Raw genomic sequence first — 23,173 nt, forward strand, 5'->3', positions numbered from 1 at the left:
AAGCTTTTGTATGTTACAGTGGAGGTAGTTAATCCTATCCGCATTTTTGTTAACTGTTATCCATGGGATAATACTTTCCAAACCTGATGCAATCTGATTTACTAGTTTGTATTCGTCTGGTACCCCTCGTGGCACGCTGATGGCATCGATGTCGGTGGGATTGTCTTGCATCATCCAGTTGGGGGCTGGAACTTCTCTCTTCCTTTGGAAGTAGTTTGGGATGTGGTGTTTATCTGCTTCAATGATAGCATTTAGTAACATGTCAACATTCATAGGGTAAATAGATACTGGAATCAGTAATGTCACTACTGCACATGTTCCGGTCATGTTATAAACGATGTCATAGAGGTATTTGTCCTCGCACCACTATCACACGTCTGCTCTAAAGTACTAAGTTGATGGGGGTGTGTTTCCTCCTTCTGTGTTGTAGGTATCTTAATTTTTTTTACATGTCTACAATATTTGAACTCAACGTGACCTACATTTTTTTGCGGTTCCTTTTAGCTGTACACAGGTGAAATTTGCTCGGGCTACTTTAGTAGAGAATGGTGGGGGCCTTTTTGTCTCATTGACTACTGGGAATATAGTGTTTATATCATATAAACATTCTCGACAAAAACATTCTAATATTCTGAACATTGTCAAAATCCGCATCGTCTCCTGTGACAGTTTTTGTTTTCACGTTGTTTGCCTTAGTTCCTGCTTTCATGCTTTTATTTTGTTGTTCTTCCTGTGTTGGTCTGTCCTGCGTTTCGTCACTTTTACTTTCCCGTTCTACGCGCACCTGTTGCCAATTTGATTCTTGTATTTAGTTCAGCCGGGTGCGTCTAGTTTTTGTTGGTTCATTGCATGTTTTACTACGTGTCTTATGCCAGTGCTGCATTCGCCGAACTTTAAAAATAAAGCTAAGCTTTTTCCTGCACCATTCTCCTCATCTCCGCAACCTGGGGTCACATCGCAACACCCGCATGACGAACCGTGACAAACATGATGGTGACAGTGTGGACATTTTTGTCATTACTTCAGGGACTCAAGTAGCATTGATCAGTGCTGGTACAATCTGGAGAAGTGGGGTCATGGTCATACATGCAACACAACTAATATTTTTAACATAGTTTGCTGCACTTTTTGCTGCTTGTTCAATGTTTAAAACCCAGTTGTTAAAAGTTCCTGAAATGGTTCCATGGTGATGCCTTCCATTTTTACTATTGGATTCATTACAATAATCATATAGACATAAACATTTAGTAATTATTATATTATTTATAGCTTAACTCGACTACAATAGTTATTGGTAAGCCGGGGGACATTTTGGTTACTGTTTCATTTTTGTGCCATTCTGCTACAGTGCCCTCAAAACCAGGATGCATTGTTGGGTTTTCTGGCCAAGGGTATGTGCTATAATCTTCACTGCTCAGCACGATGCCCCAGAGTCTAGGTCTCTGAAGTCCCCTGTGTCACAGGCGGGTCTTTACCTTCCTTGTCAGACTCCCGAACAATGACTACTTTACAATGCGATTGATGTACCTCTTTTTGCAATTTCAATGTCGTCAATGTCGTTAACAATACTTGATAAGGTCCTTCCCACTTGGAAGAGTGTCAGTGTTTTCTTTTTACACTTATAAAACAATAAAGTCCATGTGTATTACTTGAAATAAATATTGTGGTTTTTGAAATTGGCCACACCGAGGTCGCAAGCTGCCCTGGGCTTTGTGTTTTGCACACGTTAAACACGCTCTACAAATTTTTTTGAATAAGAATTAAATTCATACATAGTAAAGTGGGTGTTAATAGTGTGGCACATCCCTCCTGTTGAGACATGTGTAAAACCATGGCTCAAAATAGCGTCCCACTTATGCAAATTTTTTGGCAAGATTGTTTTATTATCTGTCGACATATTAACATTTTTGTCCAGGGTTGCTTTATTCCTAAGACAGTGGTCAATTTACTGCTTTGGACTCTGTTGTTGCATGTCTGCCAGAATCTCAAAGTCTACTTGTAATTTTTTAGTGTTAAGATGGTTCAGTTCCTTTAGTGCTGCTTGTTTTATCATTTTATTAGCGAACACATTTCCTAAGGATATCGGATCAGTATTATTTGTAATATGTGTCATGCATTTACATACAGCAATTAGTTTTGGTAATTGCACTGCTTCTAGTAATGCTGTTAGTAATCCGTCATGAGTTACTGGTTTTCCCGTTGATGTTATCATACCTCTGTTTTGCCAATATTGTGCAAAGGTATGTACTGTTCAATATACATATTGGCTATCAGTATAAATTGTCACCTTTTGACCTTTCATTAATTTGCATGCTTCTGTAAGCGCTACTAATTCTGCTGCTTGCACAGAATAAGAGGATGGTAAATGTTCTGCTTTCAACACCATATCTTGTGTAGCAACTGCATAGACTGTTATTGTTTGTCCAAAATTATTTTTCTTCAAGGAACCATCTTCAAAATCTCCTCTTTTTGTTAGTGCCTGATCTAATATGTCTGGTCTACACTTTGTAGTTTGTGTTGTTAGTTCATAACAATCATGTGGTTGGCCTTCCTCAGGGAGTGGTAGAAGGGTAGCTGGGTTGAGCGTGGTGCATCGCTCAAGTGTTAAATGTGGTTGGGACAAAAGTGTTGCCATACAAGACAGATGTCCAGCAGGAGACAAAAATGTCACGTTAGTCTGTAATAGCAGGGTGGAAACCGCATGAGGTACTTTCAGTACGAGTGGATGGAATAATACAATGGTTGCACTTGTTTCCACGGCTATAGATGCTGCTATTACAGCCCGCACACAAGGTTATGTAAAGACCTTTACAATCTACTGTTTGTATAAATGTTTTGCTGTAATCAGGTAGTGCTAGAATCATACTTCCTACCAGTATATACGTATATATATATATATACATATATATATATATTTTTTTATTTTTTTTTTTAACACAGAATGCTTTTTCTGCCTCATTCCACTATAAGGGTGCTGTCATTTTTAAGTCTGTTTTATATGTTATGTTTGTTAATGGTGACACTATTTGTGCATAGTTTGGAATCCAACATCTACAATAATTAGTGAGTCCTAAAAAGGACATCATTTGTTTTTTCGTTTGTAGTTTAGCTGCATTTAAGATTGCTTGTTTTCTGTCTGTTAGAATGGTTCGCCCTTGTCCAGTCAACTGATGCCCTAAATACTTCACTGATTGCTTACAAAATTGTCTTTACTCACTTTATGGCCTTCTTTTGCTAAATGGTGATTGAAAGACTATTGTGTCTTCTTCACATGACCTCCTATCTTGTGACGCTATAGTCCCTGTTGTGATGAGCTTCCTAGGGAAAACTAACAACAGGGTTGTTTGTCAGTGAGAGAGTAATGAACTTTTCTTTGAGGTAATTCTCAAGCTTCTACCCCGGTGAGGGCGGAGAATTCTTGCCTCTGCTTCCTCAAAGACTTACTCTTTTTCTCACCCTTTAATATGAAGACCTGTCTAGTGACAAAATCTCCCATTCACACACTCATCCGTACTTTGAAAACGTTTTCGCGTTCAAACCCCGAAAAGGTCTTTAACCGCGGGGGCTCTCCTTTCCTAGCCTAGCATGACCGTCAACTCCGTCTTTGCACAAAGAACTGCTAACTCGGTCTTACTGCGAGAGACCGCCAACTCCGCCTCATTACAAAGGACCGCCAACTCCGTCTTTTACAAAGGAAAGCCCGTCAAAAGGGCTCCTTCCTCTTGCACAAGACTGCCAAGTCCGCCCTATTGCAAAAGACTGCCAAGTCCGCCTTATCACAAAAGACCGCCAGCTCGTCTTCCTACAGAAGACTGCCGAGTCCGTCTCTTTGCTTGCCAGCGAATAGTATACACAAGGCTTTAGCACCGGGTGACAAACCTTTTTGACCCGAGGGACGCACTCAGTTCTAGAGGTCAAGAACCCTTCTGGCCTCCCTGCATTGGTTGCCTGTTCGCTTTAGGATTCAATCTGAGATTTTGTTGTTTCCTATTCGACCTTTTAGTTTTGGATTAAATTCAATTTGTACCTTCATTTATTGTATTTTATTTTTACCTTTTATTTTACTAGCCTGTCCAGCACTTTAGAAACTCTGTTTATAAAATGTGCTATATCAATAAAGTGGATTGGATTAATGGGCTGCATGTGGCCGCCAGGTCTCAGTTTGCCCACCCCTGCTTTAACACAAAGGGACGACGCCCTTTCACTCACACTCTGATCAAAAATGTCTTACTGTTTGTTGTCTTCTCTTCCGTCGGTATCCCGTCAACCTTCAACTTCCAGTTGTTGAGCTGAGAAGACAGCCCATCAAAGGGTTTTGTCTGCCGTGGCCACGGTCTTTCTGTCTCGTCCGCTCCACAACTGGACTCCTCAGGTGTCTTGGGATCCAGCTCGAAGGACCAAGTAAAGGTCAGGTTCAAAGTCCTGTGACACTTGTAAAAACACTTAAATACAAAAGAGACAGACAACAATATTCAAAGTTTACCCAGTGACATGCCGCTCCACTGTGAGTATGCCATTCATGCTCCTCTCTTTTTATTTTCTTTAGGAGGTCCCTAATACATGGTCGTGCAACTCTAAGGGGAGGGGGAAGCAAGCAGTTGCACAAGCTGTACTTGTTGTCTATGTGTGTGTGTGTGTATGTGATAATAATTACTTTTTGTGCATGTGTTCTTATCTTGGCCCATTTTGCATGATGAAACTTCTTCAAGGTTGCTGCTGGCATTCCCAGGCACCTGCAAGATTAGTGGTGTTGGGAGTAGCTGGTCAGCGTCTGGGAATGCTGCTTCAAAAGACTCAAGACTATTGTCTATTGTGTCACGATGTGGGCGTCACCCCCTCATGACAGCTCTCTTAGTTTCCTTCTTTCCTTCTGTTCCAGTTTCCATGCCCTTATTTTGGTATCCACTTCCTTTGTCGTTCTCTTCCGTTTTCCTTACCCCTGCTCGTTTCACACACCTGCTTCTAATTTCATTATCCGATCGCGCTTGGCGGTGTTGCGTGACAGAATGAAGCCACAACTGAAAGAGCACGCACCTGAACTAAATAGGGATAATGAAATTAGAAGCAGGTGTGTGAAACGAGCAGGGGTAAGGAAAACGGAAGAGAACGACAAAGGAAGTGGATACCAAAATAAGGGCATGGAAACTGGAACAGAAGGAAAGAAGGAAACTAAGAGAGCTGTCACGAGGGGCTGACGCCCACATCGTGACATATTGTCTATTACACTCAAACGGCAACAATGGAGATTTGGTTATTTTAGACACAAACATATAAAAAATAGTAGGGTGTCTTTTTTTCTTTTACAACTGAATTTTATATGTATGACATGATCTATTACTACTCTTAAATGCTCTAACCATATTTATACTTTTTAAACTGTTTTTTGTAAAACCACGTTACCTTATCTTTTATGTACCTTACACTCACACCACCCTTTTCTGCTTATAGCATGTCAACTGCCATGCAAGTCTGGAAGGCCATCAGAGAAGTAGATAAATGCTACACTAACTGCTCTGAACGCTTCTTCAGTTTGATTAGAGAGACGCTGAAAGTTATAATGCAGAAAATGAATCACTTCGGTATTATAGTTAATGGAAATCAAAGGGATGAACTGGAACAGCAAAACTGGATATAACCTGATCTATAATTTTATACTCCTCTGGGACGCCACGAGGGATACCTATGGTGTCAATGTACGTCGGGTTGGGGGTGTCTAACCAGGGTGAGGTTGACACACCTCGCCTGGTCCTCAGGGCGGCCGGTGGCACGAGGTGAGACCCTACGGAAGTAGCACTATGCACTAGGCGCTCCACATCTACTGACAGTACTGTCATTGGAAGAAGGAAAGAAATAGGGGCACAAACACCAGTCATGTTCTCGGTCAGTAACCTATCACTCACGCCGGGTCCACCGCACCACCACCAGAGGTCAGCCCTGAGTATCGGCCGGAAGAAGGCATCCATCTCTAAGGTAGAATTACACCAAGAGATATTATGCCGGGTTGTACCAATGGGGAACCTGTGGAAACGGTAATGCACATAAATTTACCTTTCGCCACTGTGCTGCTGAATATGGGCTTACCTTTGACCTCTGTAACCTCGGGGTGCGCTATGGCGAATGGTCGACAATTAGCCAAGGCTGCTTCTGGAGCAGTGGATGTATTCATCAGGGACACTCGGCGGAAATCACAGCGGGAACTATTTGCAATAAGGGGCCCACTCCCAGGCACGCTAAACAATCTGTTTTCCTTGTTTTAGCTTGTTCCACCATCAAAAGCCAATTGTTAAACTGTCCCGAAATACCTGTCAAGAGCACAAACAAGGTGTCCACCAGGTACCCACTTATCGCCCTCAGACCCCAGTGTACCGATTGAGTCTGCTTCGGGGTACATAAAATAAAAAAAAAACATAAAATATTGCAATGGTGTCCAGTGGCTGGTTAGCTCAGTTGGTCAGAGCGTGGTGCTAATAACGCCAAGGTCACGGGTTCAACCCCCGTACTAGCCACTTCTTTATGTGCTCCAGGAACAACAACTTACCGGCCCCCATAACCGACATCACACCACCCACCCTCGACAAGGCCGGGGAAAGGTAAAGAAAACAACATGTCAAAGCAGAGCGGCAACAAACCTCTTGGTCACCAAGACTCAAGGAGCAGATCAATGGGGGCAGTGGACCCCATTATCCTCTTCAGACCACGAGTGCAGAGAATGTGGACCGTGAAGAAACAACAAAAGCCCCCGTTGACAACAATTAACAGTACACCACCACAAGGAAAACAGCATGGCGGCGACAAAAGCCCAAAACCCCCCAGGCCCCATAACCAACAGCGCACAACCCAGTCAACTGCGAAACACCCCCATCAAGGCTGCCAACCTACCGGGGAAAGGTAAAGAAAACAGCATGGCAAAGCAGAGCAGCGGCAAACCTCTCGCCCACCGTGACTGCATGAGGGCAGATGACCCCATTGTCCGAGAACCAAAATTTCGACCACAAGCACAGAGAATGCGGTCTGTTAAGGATGAGTTAGTTGATTTGAGCTGGAAACATTTGATGCAATGGTGTCCTGTGGTTGGTTAGTTCAGTTGGTCAGAGCGTGGTGCTAATAACGCCAAGGTCACGGGTTCAACCCCTGTACTGACCATCCATCTTTATGTGCTCCAGGAACAACAAAAGCCCACGGCGACAACCCACTGGTCTCCATAACCAACATCACCCGACCCACCTGTGAAACACCCTCGACAAGACTGCCGAAAGACCAGGGAAAGGTAAAGAAAACAGCACGTCAAAGCAGAGCGGCAACAAACCTCATGGTCACCAAGACTGCAAGGAGCAGATCAAAGGTGGCAGTGGACCCTATTATCCTCTACCCAAAATTTTACATCACGAGTGCGGAGAATGCGGACCGTGAAGGAACAAAAAAGCCCTCGTCCACAACACCCCGCCCCTCATAACCCCCCCGGTCCCCATAACCAACAGCGCACAACCCAGTCAACTGCGAAAACACCCGCATCATGGCCGCCAACTGACCGGGGAAAGGTAAGTATTTGCCCAAGCAGGGGCTTGTTGGTCTAGTGGTATGATTCTTGCTTAGGGTGCAAGAGTTCTCGGACAAGCCCTCCCTCCGTGGTGTAATGTTTAGCACCCCAGACTTTGAATCCAGTGGTCTAAGTTCAAGTCTTGGTGGAACCAAGGGATTGTCCTGTTGCCCTTGTATTTTGAGGGCAAAAAGGAGGCGTTTGCAAGTGGACCTGAGACCCTGTCACTGGTCACCTGAACAGGGACTTGAATCCGGGACACTCAGATCAAAAATCTAACCTTCAGGTGACTGGCTCAACCTTTGCTGATATTTGGCTTGTCCATGTGGGCAGTTTAAGACCTCATTCGATCTTGGAGGTGTCAATTTCGGGACCTGCCTCTTTCATTCCACTTCTTCTTCCTCCTCCAGTCATCCCCACCCACCGCGGCTGAAGCAGTGGCAATACAGCCTGGACAACAGTGTCAGTGTGAGCCCATAGAGGGTTACCTGAATCCCTCTTTGACAGAGCCCCTCTTGAAATTGATTTTTTTTTTTTTGGTCCGTCCAGCCATTGGGGCAGATAGTATTGTTGATCTAAATGCCCTTACATGCTAAACAGATTTGCTCTGTGTCAGGAAAGGTGTTGGCTACAACTTTCCTGCACCATGAAATTTTATTTGCCGTTATTTGATGTTTTTGTTATGCGCATTTGGAGCGACCGGACCGGAGCAAGAAGAAACACAGAAAAGAAGAAGAGAAGGTGGGGTGGGGTGGGGTGGGGGGGGGGGCAGTAGAGAGAGAGACAAAAACAGCAGCAACAAGAATTCCCATAACAACAACAGTGACAAACAGAACAGTTAAATGTCAATGATGGCTAAGGGTCACAATAGAGATGATATCAGTGAAGTGAAACAGTCCAACTTACCAGCAGCAATAGTAACAATGAAGACATGAACCATGATAGTGAACACAATTACAGCCATACAGTTACAGTAATTAAAATCTCACTGCTTGACATCATTTTTACTGTAATAATAGCATACCAATAGCATATAGACATCAGGGATAAGATGGTAGATTGTGTAGAGAAGCACCCATGTGCTGTGAGTGTCCATATGGAGGTGTGTACTTCTGTGTATATATTCATATATGTGTGCGTAAGCGTGCTTGTGTATGTGCGAGTGTGTGAATGTGTAATTGTCACTGAGAATGACAAAAGGAGAGAGACTGCCTTCTACCACCCAGCAAACCCCGCCCCGCGCAGCCAGGTCAAGCCCCCACCACCAGAGATCCTCCGGCGCCGTGGGTGTGGGCAAAGCCAGGGCCGACTCCCCAAGACCCGCCCCCAAAGCAACTCCCTGAAGAGACCAGCAAGAGGCCATGGAGGAGCAATCCCAACCGGCAACAGGGCGCCAGCAGGCCGGAGGAGAGCTGCACCCCCGAGACCAGCGGGAGACCATACCCCACTAGGGCAGAAGGGCATCGAGGGCCACACACCGGTGGGCACAGGGGCACCCTCGCCAACCCATCCACGGCCGGAGGCGCCGCCCCCCACACACACCCAGGAAGCAGAACCCGGCCCGCCCCAGGTAACCCCAGGCCTGACTACCGAAACAGGACCGCCCCGGCCAGGACAGAAGAGGCCCGGGCACACTGCCCCATGGAGGACCGGGCGGTAGAGATGGAACGCCCTGCGCCAGACCCCCGCAGAGCCCCCCCGTATATCTATATAGCCATATACACACACGCACACCCACACATATATATATAATTATAATAAAACTAATCATTATTTATCTAAGTATTTAAAACAATAAATACATAAAATAATCTCAGACACACGCAAGCACACACTGTGGACGTCCCCGGGTTGGGCGTCCGGGGCATCACAGGGCGGGGGACCCAGGGGTCCCAGACCCACAACCAGGCCCCGAGCCCAGGGAGGTACGGACTGCCAAGGGATAGCACCCCTAGACTCCCCTCGACCACGGCATCGGGGCTACGGCAGTGTGGCAGACAAAGGAGCGGGCGAGGGGAGGAGGCCCGCACATGAGCAAGCAGAGGGGGCGTGCAGGCGAGTGGTAAGGCGCTCCACCGCGCCGGCTGACACCCGCCGGGCAGCGGGCCTGGTTACTACTTGGATGGGAGACCGCCTGGGAATACCAGGTGCTGTAAGCCTAAAAAAAAAAAACCCAATCTCGGAAATTAAACAGGGGCGGGCCTGGTTAGTACTTGGATGGGAGACCGCCTGGGAATACCAGGTGCTTTAAGCTTTTTATGGTTTCTGCTCTTGCCTGACAGCAGAGGGCGCTCTTTGACACTTTTTTCTGGAGTCTAGCCTGCATCGCCTTCAAATAGAATCTTTTCAGTTGACCTGGCACCTTACGGCCATACTACCCTGAAAAAAACGGTGAGAGCAGTTGCAGAGTAGATCACAGAGAGATATTTTTTGAGTTATATTCAGTTTTTTCTTTTCTATTGAAAGTGTTTTTTTTTCTTAAAAATTCTCTTTTGTGAATGTCCTCCCCCACCCCCCAAATTTGTGACTGGTGGGGGGAGGGGCACTTTTTGTTTTAAACAAGGAGCACAAGTCAAGCTGGTAGCCAGGGAGCCATCAGACAAGGCTGCTGCCTATCCTAGGCAATTAGCTGTGGCAGTGGAAGTCGTGGGTGAGGGGGCCATTGCACCACTGGACAGGAATGGACATTTTGGATGGCACGCGCTTCTGCCGCGTCAAATGAAAGGGTCCGCTCCCTCCCCTTCGCAACCGAATTCTCAACACTTGAAGGGGAAGAATATTTCAAGGTGATGCACGATAGGCAGGTCAAGGTGTGCAGGCTGTGTATTCAACCTGGGCACATCCTAAGAGAGTGCCCGGAATTCAAGTGCTTCAGCTGCGGTGCACAGGGCCACTACGCCAGGGAGTGCCGTCAATCAAGCGACCCAGCGGGAGATGAGGAGATGCTGGAAGCCAGAATCCAAGCAGAGGCGGTCAGCATGGAGGAGGAAGAGGGCCAAAGGCCTCAGAACGTCAAGATCACTGCAGCAGCAAGGATGGAAGACGAGGAACAGAGTCCGTGAGGGTTCGTGAGGACGGCGCAAATGAGACAGCAGAGCTGAAGCGCAAAAGGAGCGACGGGAATGAAGAGAGTGTGGAAGAGCTAACGGCAGGACGAGAAGACGAGACAACAGGAGAGGACACGGTCAACGAAAGTAAGAATGACATTGCTGACAAGAGGCATAATCATGGGGAGGAAAGATGGAGGAGAGTGATTGATGGGTTCAAGGTGATTGAGGGAATTTGGGGAGAGGAAAGGGAGCTGGAAGTGTGTGGGGCAACAACGAGTAAAACTAGAGAGTCTAAAAGATGTATCGAGTGAGGGAGAAAAGGGTAACGGGGAAGAGACGAAGGGAACATTACATCATTCCCAAGTGAGAAGTCGGATAAGGGGCAGGAGGGTTTGACAGTGCAAGAGGAGATCAAGGGGAGAACAGCTGATCGGAAGGAGACAAAGAAACTGATCAGATTAATGTAGAATTAAAAGTGGGGGGTGTCAGACTTTTCTCCTCACATGAAGTCAATGCTGACGCTTTCCTCATTCAATGGGAACGGACTAAGAAATAAAGAGAGACTGCTTTATGCAATGCAAATATGTAAAGAGGACATTGTTTGTCTGCAAGAGACTAACTGGGATGGGGGGGGTTATAGATTATATAGAGAAAGAGTGGATTGGGGAAATATTTGTTAATAATGGAGAGAAGAATGCGAGGGGTGTGGCAATATTAGTTAGGAAGGGAGTGGTGGATGATGTAAAGGAGTGTGGGAAGGATGGGAAGGGGAGGGTTTTAGGGATTGAGTTTCATTATGGTGGCAAAACATATCAGCTATGGAACATCTATGAGAGGGAAAGGAAGGTTTTTTGGGAGTTTGAAGGAGTTCATGGAAGAGAACTGTGTGATGGTCGGGGATTTCAATGTGTGGTGTGGGAGGTTGGATGTGTGCACAGGGATGAGGTTCAGAGATGACAGCTTAAGGGGGGTTCTACTGCAAAATATGAGAGCAAATGGAATGGTGGATGTATGGCGGGAACGAAACCCAGCAGGGAAGGTGTTCACAAGGAAACAAGTGGTAGGGGGGGTGCTCAAACAAAGCAGAATAGATTTGGTTTGGGCAAAAGAAAACATCTTAAACAAGATAGGATCAATCAAATATAAGATGACTGCAATCAGCGATCATGCAATTGTGTGTTTGACTTTATCACAAGGGAGGGAGGGGAGGGGAGGCGGGGTGTGGTGTTTGAATGGAAGCCTACTGCACAACACTAAATATAAAAATCAAGTGGAGACATGCATTGCAATATGGATGAATGATAGTATGTATGAGGATAATGTGGGGGAATGGTGGGAAAGGGTCAAAAGAGCAATTAAAATATTGAGCATAAAATATGGCAGAGATAAGAGCAGGAGAGAGAAAGAAAGAGAAAGGAGGCTGAGGGATGAGCTGGACAAGGAGAATGAAAAAATAGACAATGGGGGAAGTGATCTAACGAAATACATAGCCCTAAAATATGAATTAGAGGATATAGAGGAGAGGAAGTGTAGAGGGGCGATGGTGAGAAGTAGAGCAAGATATGTGATTGAGGGAGAAAAATGTAGTGGATATTTTCTGGGCTTGGAAAAAACAAACCAGAAAAGGAGCTTCATAGGGGAGATAGAGGATGGGGACGGGGGGATCATCACAGATGGATTTGGAATAGTGGAGAGGGTAGAGCAGTTTTATAGGGACCTATTTAAGGAGGAAAATGTCGACAAAAGAGTCATGGAACAGCTTCTAGAAAAGGTGAGGGTCAAGGTCAGCGAAGGAGATAAATTAATAAGTGAAAGAGAAATAGACAGAAGAGAGATAGATGGAGCAATTAGCGAATTAAAAAGGAATAAAAGTCCAGGTTCGGATGGACTGATAGGAGAATTTTATATTGAGTTTAAAACCATACTAACTCCAGTATTATATAGATTATTTAAGTAGATGGAGGAGACAGGGGAGATGCCAAATAGTATAAGAATGGGGGTTATAAGTTTAGTATATAAAAAGGGTGGGAGGGAAAAATTAGAAAACTATAGACCAATTAGTATGTTGAATAATGATTATAAAATACTGGCAAAGGTAATCACAAACAGGTTGAAGAGAGTCATAGGAAAAATTTTAGGAAAAACACAATCTTACGGCATACCTGGGAGGGACATCACAGACACAATATGTACGTAGTATTAAGGATGTAATTGATTATATGAAAAAAGGTGGTGGAGGGATTATCATGAGCATAGATTTAAATAAGGCTTTTGACAGAGTGAATCACGAATATTTATTTACATTACTTAAAAGAATAGGGTTTGGAGATAGGCTGGTAGGCTGGATTAAAAGAATGTATAAAAATGCCGTAAGCGTTACAAAAGTTAACGGCGTTCTAACAGGGTCAATAAGATTAGAAAGGTCTGTCAGACAGGGCTGCCCGATGTCGGCCTTATTATACTCTCTATCAGCCGAACCGCTGGCATGGCTATTGCAAGGGAACAATAATATTAGAGGGATAAATATACCAGGAGGACAGAGGAGCTTAGTATACCAATATGCAGATGACACAACTATCACAGTAAAAGATGAGGAGAGTGTAGGAGAAGTACTGGAAAGTATAAAAGCCTATGGTAGGGCATCGGGGGCAAAGGTCAACATTGCGAAGTCGGAGATGATGTATATAGGAGTAAGTGAATCAGGGAAGAATGAGATGGGGTTAAAGGTGAAGAAGGACTATATGAAGATCTTAGGGATAAATGTGGGGATAGAGGGAGTAGAAGGAAGGGATAGAAAGTACGAAGGAATAACAAACAGTATGAAGAATACATTGAAATTTTGGAAAAAGAGAGGACTAAAATTAAAAGGGAAAGTGGTGGTGGTGAATGCACTGCTAATGAGTAAAATGATCTACGCAATGAGAGCGTTGGATGTGCCTGACAGAGTGGTGAAAGAAGTGGAGGGGTTGGTGAATGACTTTTTGTGGGACGGGAAAGGGGCCAGAATAGCACGGGAGGTTTTAGAGAACGAATACAAGGATGGTGGATTAAAACTAGTAAGTCTAGAATGCAAAAAGAAGGCAATGAGGGTGAAGACAATGGTGAACTATTTAGCTGCTAAGAATGATCACGTGTGGAAGGCTTTTCTGAAGGAAGTAATCAGTCAATGTGGGGGGTGCGGAGAGAGTGGTGTATACATGAAAATGAAAAAAGGAATGTTAAATGGAGTGAGTGAGTTTCACAAAGAGGTGTTGAGTGCATGGGGGGAGTTTGTAAAGAACATAAGCTATGAATGTCAAAATCTAAAACAAATATGGGAACAACCTCTTCTTAAATCCAAAAATCACAAGCGACGGAAGAATGATGGACAATATGCTGATCAGGAGGGCAGGTATAAGGAAAGTTAGAGATATAGTGTATGAATATGTACCTGGTTTCATGTCAGCACAGGTGATGGTGGATGAAGTGAAATTGAGGGGGGATGACATTGGGGTGGGAGAGGTGGAAAAAGTGATTATAAAATTAAAGTTGGGATGCCGAGGGAGTGGAGAATGATGATTAAAAGAGGGCATAAGGTGGGGGATGACTGTGAGCTGGAACTCTATGTGGGAGAAGGGAAAAGTAAGAAAAGACTGGAGAATGTAAAAACTAAGATATTGTATGCATATTTTAAAGGAGAGAATGTTAGAAGGCCGGCATCGGAAAGAGTGTGGGAAAAAGCAATAGAAGGAATGGATGTAAAGAAAATATGGGCAAATATGAGAGTGAAATGGAACACCAGTGAATGTGAGCACATGGACTTCATGCTAAGACACAATAGAATATTCAATAATCTAATTATAAGCAAATTTGATGAGAATGTAAGCAAAGAATGTGAAGTATGTGAAAAGAAGGTAGAAACATTTATGCATGAGTTCATAGAATGTGAAGGGTTAATAACATATTTTGACAAAATGAGAAAGCTCATAATGAGTTGTTGGGGGGGTAGATTTGTAAGGGACATGGACTGGAAAGAACTGTGGTTATTTGGTGTAAATAAAAGGGTGGGAGAATGTAATGCAAATCTGTTGAACTATACATTGAGCCATGCAAGATATGCTGTTAAAGTACGAAGAAATATGATTCACTATGACAAGACAAATGTGGATGTATGGCAAATCTTTAAAAGTATAATGAAAAAAGACATTTCCATTTTGTATTATTACTTGGAGGAGGGGGAATTCTATCATGCTTTTGTGAAAGGGAATACAATGGTGTATATAAATGAAGAAATGGGACTGAAATTCAGAATTGATGTGTAAAGTATGTTGAATGTATGAAAATAATAATAATAATAATAATAAAAAAAGCATTCAGTGCTCTCACCGCCGCAGCCCGGTTTCGATTCCCGGTCAGGTAATTGACATTTGGATAGGTTTTTACTGGACATAGGATTTGTCTTGGGCCTCGGTGGAATGGTTGGGGTCACCTTGAAGCGCTACTTGGGAACAATAAATCACGAACTGGGTTTCTCCACTATTACATGACAAGAGACTGGATTAGGTTTGGGGGATTTGTCTGACACTGATGAATAGATCCTGGACTCATTTCCGATACCACATCTCTTTTACAAAATACAAAGGATTCCTTGGAGAATGCGGGTATCGATTCGGTGAGAGCACCAAGTCTTAGCCACTAGACAACCAGGGACTGCATCATGGCTGCACTCTGAAAGGCAGAGACTGTGTCGCTTTGACGTACTCCAGCAAAGGAACCAAAATAGTTCTGAGACTGGACCTTCTCTGCCAACATTGCAGCAGCAGGGGAATTACCTCAGATAGTAGAGCGCTTGCTTAGCATGTGAGAGGTAGCAGGATCAATTCCCACATTCTCCAAGGAGTCCTTTGTAATTTGTAAAAGAGGTGTGGGATCGGAAATGAGTCCAAGATCTTTCCCTTCGGCATCAGACAAATACCCCAAACCTCTTCCTGGTTGCGTTCTCTAGACCAGTCTCTTGTCCTGTAGTGAAGAAAACCAGTCTGTGATTTATTCTTCCCAAGTATCTCTTCATGGTGACCTCAACCATTCCACCGAGGCCGAAGACAAATCCTATCTCCAGTCAAAACCTATCCAAATGTCCTGACCGGGAATGGAACCCGGGCCGCGGCGGTGAGAGCACCGAATCCACGCCACCAGACCACCAGGCACTGCTTTAGGTCTGCACTCAGAAAGGCAGAGACTGTGTCGCTTCTCTTTGTGTTGAGGATGAGAGAGGAGGAATCTTCTGGCATTCTGGACTTGACCACAGTAGGAGGATAAAAGAGGTTGGTTTCCTCCTTGATAGATGAGGACAACTCAATGAAGACAAAATGAAAACAAAATCTTCTGGCCTACTGTACTTCTCCTTGCAGAGATGAAGAAGCCCCGGTCCCGAAATGTCCACCTCAAAGATGGACTGAGGTCTTAAACTACCCACATGGACAAGCCAAATATCTTCCGGAAAAAAAAGAGTTCATGGTCAGACAAGACAAAGGTTGAGCCGGTCACCCGAAATGGAAACTTTTGATCTGAGTGTCCACGATTCAAGTCCCTGTTCAGGTGACCAGGTCTGAGGTCCACTTGCAAACGCAAACTTTTTGCCCTCAAAATACAAGGGCAAAAGGACAAAAGGCCTTGGTACTTTATGGAAACTACATTTGGAGCCTGGCTTTTAAGTGGAACTGGAAAGACTTGTGGCCTTCGAACCCACGCCTCATTAGAGACTGCAACCTGAATGCAGCGCCTTCGACTGCTCGGCCATCCTGACCGTGCAGGTCTCGCTCCTTCTGTTCCCTTAGAAACGAGGTCAACTGTGGAATTAATCAAACATCAGGATGGCCACATCAATTAAAACAGAAAAAGGTCCGATTAGCTCAGTCGGTAGAGCATGAGACGCTTAAGCTCATATTGGGTGATTCAGCAGTTTTATTGATACATCTGAAAGATATCTTTCCTGTTGAAAATTGTTCAACATGCTGAAAACATTTCATTCCAAATACACAAAAACAAATCTTCTGACCAAAGGCCTGGGGGCTCACTTCGTAGGGCATCAGACTCTGAGTATCAAGAGTTCAAGTCCCTGCAGAGATCAAGCACATGTCCTTGTTCCTATTTGTCACCTTGACTTTTTTTGTAAAAGAAGGACTTGAAAGGCCATCTTTCCACCCAGTTTCGAACTGGGGACCGTTTGCGTGTTAGGCAAATGTGATAACCATTACACTATGGAAACCTGAAGGAAGGGGCTTTTAAGGGGACTGGTGAAGTCACAAAGCAGTTGCCAACCAATGAAACACGACGATGTGTCCAAAGTGGGGGCAGATTGACAATTGTCCAAATGGACAAAGATGTCTCCTTTGTAAGGAAAATTGTTCCAGAAATAATGGGCTTTTCTTCAACAAAACAAGACATCACAATCGCGGCTTGAAAGAAACACCTTAGCCACCCTTGGGGTCACTTTGATATCTCAACTTGTGCCCTTGGAGTCAATGGTTTGTAAATAGGCTTGTAACCTCCTCTAACCTTGTCTGGATGGCTGGATGTCTGGCCTTTTGAAGAATGAAGTTAAGGTCCTTTCAGCCAGCCAATAAGCATTTTCAAACTATTTGCCAAGTCACAAAATAAATAGGGATTGTTCTGAAAACCGGGCTTGAACCACGGACCTTTAGAACTTCAGTCTAACGTTCTCCAAAGTGAATATTTCAGCTTCTTAGGTGGTGTTCTGCTTTTTCAGTCGTGGGTAAAAGTGGGGGCAGGGTGAAGCTGTGTCTGTGCCACGTATGTTGCTGTGTACCTGGTCCAGTGTGTTCTCATCTTGGGTTGGAATGTCCCCATGCTGGTAACGGGTGGGGAATACAGTCCGTTGATGAGGATAAGAGCTACAGAAAATGGGAAGGATTTCACTGGTTGAAGTCTCCAGCTACCATAAAAACAGTCATGGGCCACAAGCCTGTTCTGAATCCCGCTTTGGCCAATCAACACTACATCGACTCAGCTGCATTCCTTGTTAGTATAGTGACCAGTATCTCCGCCTGTCACATGGAAGAGTGCGCGGTTCGATTCCCAGAAGGGGAGTTCCTATTTTGTATGTCACGTTGAACCTTGAGCAGGGTTGCGGTTGCAACAACCAGTCCGGGAGAACAAGACCTCTATTCAACTTCTTCTACAAGTGCTCAGCTGTGTTGTACAATCTGACAGTCCTTTGCTACCAAATCATTCCAGTCGTGGATAATGGACCTGACCAGGAAAATGACAGCTGTGGGATTTCAACCAGTGGCTCCTGAGCGAAAGGAGCCTTAATCTGGTGCTCTAGACCACTCATCCACACAACCCAAAATGGTGCCCTGATCAGGAAAAAACTGTGACCTTGTGAGGTTCGCTGACAACGGGGGACACTGAAATGGAGCCACACAAAGGAGGGTACCTGCACTGTTTATGTGTCCGTTGACCAGGTTGAAGATTGCCTTTGTTCCTTTTGAAAATCCACATTTTAACACCCCATTTATGAAAGACGTAAAGACCATCAGGAGGTAGACTGGGATTTGATTGGCAGACTTGGAATTGTTTTTATGTGCAGTGACAGCAGTTCACAGATAGCGCTGAAAGATGACCTGAACCGTTCGACCGAGGACCAAGACAAATCCTATCTCCACTCAAAACCTAACCAAATGTCAGTTCCCTGACCGGGAATCGAACAACGGCCGCGGTGGTGAGAGCACCAAGTCCCAGCCACTAGACAACCAAGGACTGCATCATGGCTGCACTCTGAAAGGTAGAGACTTTGTCGCTTTGACGTACTCCAGCAAAGGAACCAAAATAGTTCTGAGACTGGACCTTCTCTGCCAACGCTGCAACAGCAGGGGAATTAGCTCAAATGGTAGAGCGCTCGCTTAGCATGTGACAGGTAGCGGGATCAATGCCTGCATTCTCCATAAACTCCTTTGTTTTTTGGATGAAATGTTCCCAAGTAGCGAATACTAATCCGGGCCCCAATCCCGATATCTAGGCCAAACACAGCCATAGGTATCACCCTAAACCCAGTCCCAACTGCATTCTCCCCTCTAGCACCTTGTCTTATCTTGTTGTGGGATCAATGCCCACAGTCTCCAAGGAGTTCTTTGCCCTCTGTAGAAGAGATGTTGGGATTGGATCTACCCCTTAGCATCCGACAAATACCCCAAACCAGGGGAATTACCTCAAATGGTAAAGTGCTTGCTGAGCATGCGAGAAGTAGCAGAGTCGATACCCGCATTCTCCAAGGACTCCTTTGTATTTTGTAAAAGAGATGTGGGATCGGAAATGAGTCCAGGATCTATCCCTCAGCGTCAGACAAATACCCCAAACCTAATCTTGGCCGCGTTCTCTAGATTGGTTTCTTATCATGGAATAGTGAAGAAACCCAGTACGTGATTTATTGTTCTCAAGTAGCGCATCAAGGTGACCCCAACCATTCCACCAAGGCCTTGCAGAGATGAAGAGGCCCCGGTCCCGAAATGTCCACCTCCAAGATGGACTGAGGTCTTAAACTACCCGCATGGACAATCCAAATATCTTCTGGACAAAAAGAGTTCATGGTCAGACACGACAAAGGTTGAGCCGGTCACTCGAACATGAAACTTTTGATCTGAGTGTCCGGGATTCAAGTCCCTGTTCAGGTGACCAGGTCTGAGGTCCACTTGCAAACGCCTCCTTTTTGCCCTCAATATACGAGGGCAACAGGACAATCCCTTGCTACTCTATGGAAACTATATGAGGAGCCTGGCTTTTAACTGGAACTGGAAAGACTTGATGCCCCGCACACAAACCAAGTATCTTCTGATCAGCTGATCCTTGACATCAGCTGTCACAGACATTGGCGTCGTTTGGGGACCTCATCCTGATCCACGGTTACCACTGATTTGTAGAGTAAGTCAATAAGTCATCATACTCTTACTGTTAAAGGAAGACACAGTCCAAGCACTCGATTGCTGCAAGGCAAGTAGGTTCCACCAAGACTTGAACTTGGATCACTGGATTCAGAGTCCAGAGTGCTAACCATTGCACCATGGAAGCCTGTGACTGGCACCTTCTGGCGTAACAATGGAGGCTTTGCAAACCAGGACACCAACTTTCCTCTTTGATGAGCACAAAGTATTTTTGGGTACAATCCAGGGGTCTTGTGCTCTCACGGAAATGGCTGTCCTTTTCCAACAGGAGTTGAGATGAAATGTATTCAAATAGACAAACTGCATTGATCACTATCAGAATTTCTCAGTTTGCCAATTTCAGACTGCGTGACAAAGACTCAAGTCCAACTCCATCGACAGGGAAGCGGAGGTCCTTCAGACAAGACGGTATTGCCATTTTTTCCTGGCAGACATAACATGAGCAAAGGGATTGTCCTTCGAGCCGGACTTGAACCAGCTACATAAGGATGCCAGCTTGAACCACTTCAGTACGCCGCTCTTCCAACGGAGCTATCGAAGGTCTTGCTGTTCTGAGGCTAGTGAGTACGGCCGAGCGTTCGACGGCGTCTCATTGAGGTTGTGGCTGAGAATGCCACTATTGACAGAATTTGGATTAGATAATCAAGTCTTGTGGTGGAGAGTCTCACGTGGAGAGTCTCAGGTCGAGAGGTGTGACGTTTCTGATCGAATTCAGAGGTCATCAGTTGGTCCTGGGTTTAGGGTGATACCTATGGCTGTACTTGGCCTAGATATTGGGATTGGGGCCCGGATTAGTGTTTGGTACTTGGGAACATTTAATCACAAAAAAACAAAAGAGGTTTTGGAGAATGCGGGCATTGATCCCACTACCTCTCACATGCAACGCGAGCGCTCTACCATTTGAGCTAATTCCCCTGCTGTTGCAGCATTGGCAGAGAAATCTTCTGGCATACTATACTTGTCCTTGCAGAGATGAAGTGGCCCTGGTCCCGAAATGTCCACCTCCAAGATGGACTGAGGTCACTTTTTTTCACGATGAAAGGTATGAAAACAGCCCTGTTGCATTGGCCGGGAATCGGACGCGGGTCTACCACGTGGATCGATCCTGGACTCATTTCCGATCGTAACATCGCTTTTACAAAAGGCAAAGAACTCCTAGAAGACTGCGGGCATTGATCCCACAGCAAGACAAGACAAGGTGATACCTATGGCTGTATTTGGCCTAGATATCGGGATTGGGGCCCGGATTAGTGTTTGGTACTTGGGAACATTTAATCACAAAAAACAAAAGAGCTTTTGGAGAATGCGGGCATTGATCCCGCTCCCCCTCACATGCGAAGCGAGCGCTCTACCATTTGAGCTAATTCCCTTGCTGTTGCAGCATTGGCAGAGAAGGTCCAGTCTTATAACTATTTTGGTTCCTTTGCTGGACTACGTCAAAGCGACACAGACTCTGCCTTTCTGAGTGCAAACCTAACGCAGTCCCTGGTGGTCTAGTGGCTAGGATTCAGCGCTTTCACCGCTGCAGCCGGGGTTCGATTCCCGGTCAGGGAATTGACATTTGGCTAGGTTTTGACTGGAGATAGAGTCGCCAGATCGTCAACCTCCCACCTGGAGGCGAACTCGTCGCCCACAGTACCGAGGCCATGTCGGCGAAGACGGCAGTACATGGCACAGACACAGCTTCACTCTTCCCCCACTTTAGGCCCCGACTGAAAAAGCAGAACCCCCCCATCGCAGCTAAAATAGCCCACTTGGGAGAGCGTTGGACTGGAGTTCTAAAGGTCCTCACATTAAACCTCACTCCTCCTGATGGTCGTTACGTCTTTCAATAATGGGGTGTTAAAATGTGGATTGTCAAAAGGAACAAAGACAATCCATCTGCAACCTGGTCAACGGACACGTAAACAGTGCAGGTACCCTGCTTTGTGCGGCTCCTTTTCAGTGTCCTCCATTGTCAGCGAACCTCACAAGGTCACAGTTTTTTCCTGATCAGGGCACCGTTTTAGGTTGTGTGGATGAGTGGTCTAAAGCACCAGATGAAGGCTCCTTTTGCTCAGCGGGCACTGGTTGAAATCCCACAGCTGGCATTTTCCTGGTCAGGTCCATTATCCACGACTGGAATGATTTGGCAGCAAAGGACTGTCAGATTGTACAACACACCCGAGCACCTCATGAGCAGAGTTATCCTTTTCCGGGAAAGAACCAAAAACTCTGACTCGAAGGTGCTGATTGCTGCTCCCAGTTGCTTCTAATTCGTCTGCGAGCAAAAATTGAATTTTAGAGTCTGGTTAATTGAAAAGATTTGCTAGCTAGCCAGGAGTTGAAACTTGAATCTTCTGAGATGAGTTATCCTATGCCCCACTATTCGTACAACAAAAGGACCTGTCATTTAAGGTTAGCTTCTGGATTGTCACTGTTTCGCCAAGACTACAATTGGGTTGCGAGAAAAGTACTTTTTAGACAAGACAATAACAAAAGCAACACACACCTGCCATGACCCAGGGTTGGTGCTGAAACAACAATGAGTACGAACCACGATATGATTACAGCTGTCTAACCCGTAGACAACACGTCATCCACTGCGCCACTAGCCATTCAACAAAATAACCTGGAGTTTAAGGTTGGGTTCTAACTAGGCTACCACAGTTTCTGCATTACCAAACACTAATTCAGATGTTGGGACTCATTTTCAGTCAACAAGACCATGTCAACAAAGGTCCTGCAGGAGATGAGGTGACCGAGAGGTTAAGGTGCTGGACTGCTAATCCATTGTGTTCTGCGTGCATGGGTTTGAATCCCATCCTCATGGGACTATACCAATGCAGTAGTTTTGACACCACCTGTGTTTTTCGGAAACATCATTAGAATGCAATTAATCAAAGTATCAGGTACGATGTTGGAGATGGAGAATGCTTTTTTAGCAGGAAAAAGACACAATATACCATTTGGAGAATGCAGGCATCGATTCCACTTCATCAATGAAATGTTTTCCGCATGTTGCACAATTTTCCACAGGAAAGAAATCTTGACGATGTATCACCAAAAGTGCTGAACCGCCCAATGTGTGGCTGAAACCAGTGCACAAGGAATAACTTGTTTAAGTAAACCTTTTAAACCTCGATGACCCATCAAGAAGTCAACCTTTGTTGGTTCAATTCTCCCAGTCACGATGAGGATGTGTGCTGGTTTAGTGCATATGCAGAACTTAGTTCCCATCGTGTAACCATGTGTGGTGTGTTTGAGGGGGTATAGCTCAGTGGTAGAGCATTTGACTGCAGATCAAGAGGTCTCCGGTTCAAATCCGGATGCCCCCTGATGCACTACTTCGGTTTAAGAATAGTCTAAGAGTACATGAATGCATGGCTCATAATAGCAACAACTTCGGTGTAATATAACTCGCGATTGTTTCCCTTTTTGCATGGCTCCTTTCTACATTCTTCACACTGACATGAAATTTCTGCAGTGGCTTTTGTCCAATTTCCTCGCGGATGACACAGCCCCCCCCCCCCCCCCCACGTCTAAGAGAAAGTCCAGCCGCACCACAAAACAAAGTCATTTCAGCTGCTTTTACCCACGATCTTATCTTTTCCGTGCTGACTCAAAGCTCAGGACCATCGGACCAGAGCTCTGCCTTTGGGTTCAGC

At 45.2% G+C, this 23,173-nt stretch overlaps 4 non-coding genes across 4 annotated transcripts; 2 read left to right on the forward strand and 2 right to left on the reverse strand.

Annotated features, from left to right (window-relative positions):
* The first annotated feature begins 6,432 nt into the window (after positions 1-6,432).
* Positions 6,433-6,506, forward strand: trnai-aau (transfer RNA isoleucine (anticodon AAU)). Its single transcript has one exon. It is a non-coding gene; the product is annotated as a tRNA-Ile (tRNA).
* Positions 6,507-16,761: 10,255 nt separating this feature from the next.
* Positions 16,762-16,834, reverse strand: trnav-aac (transfer RNA valine (anticodon AAC)). The gene has a single exon. It is a non-coding gene; the product is annotated as a tRNA-Val (tRNA).
* A 2,747-nt stretch (positions 16,835-19,581) lies between these two features.
* On the reverse strand, positions 19,582-19,654 carry trnaq-cug (transfer RNA glutamine (anticodon CUG)). The gene has a single exon. It is a non-coding gene; the product is annotated as a tRNA-Gln (tRNA).
* Positions 19,655-22,771: 3,117 nt separating this feature from the next.
* trnac-gca (transfer RNA cysteine (anticodon GCA)) lies at positions 22,772-22,843 on the forward strand. The gene has a single exon. It is a non-coding gene; the product is annotated as a tRNA-Cys (tRNA).
* Positions 22,844-23,173: the final 330 nt, after the last annotated feature.

The sequence above is a fragment of the Doryrhamphus excisus genome, chromosome 4 (genome assembly GCF_030265055.1).
Source record: "Doryrhamphus excisus isolate RoL2022-K1 chromosome 4, RoL_Dexc_1.0, whole genome shotgun sequence".
Taxonomy (NCBI): domain Eukaryota; kingdom Metazoa; phylum Chordata; class Actinopteri; order Syngnathiformes; family Syngnathidae; genus Doryrhamphus; species Doryrhamphus excisus.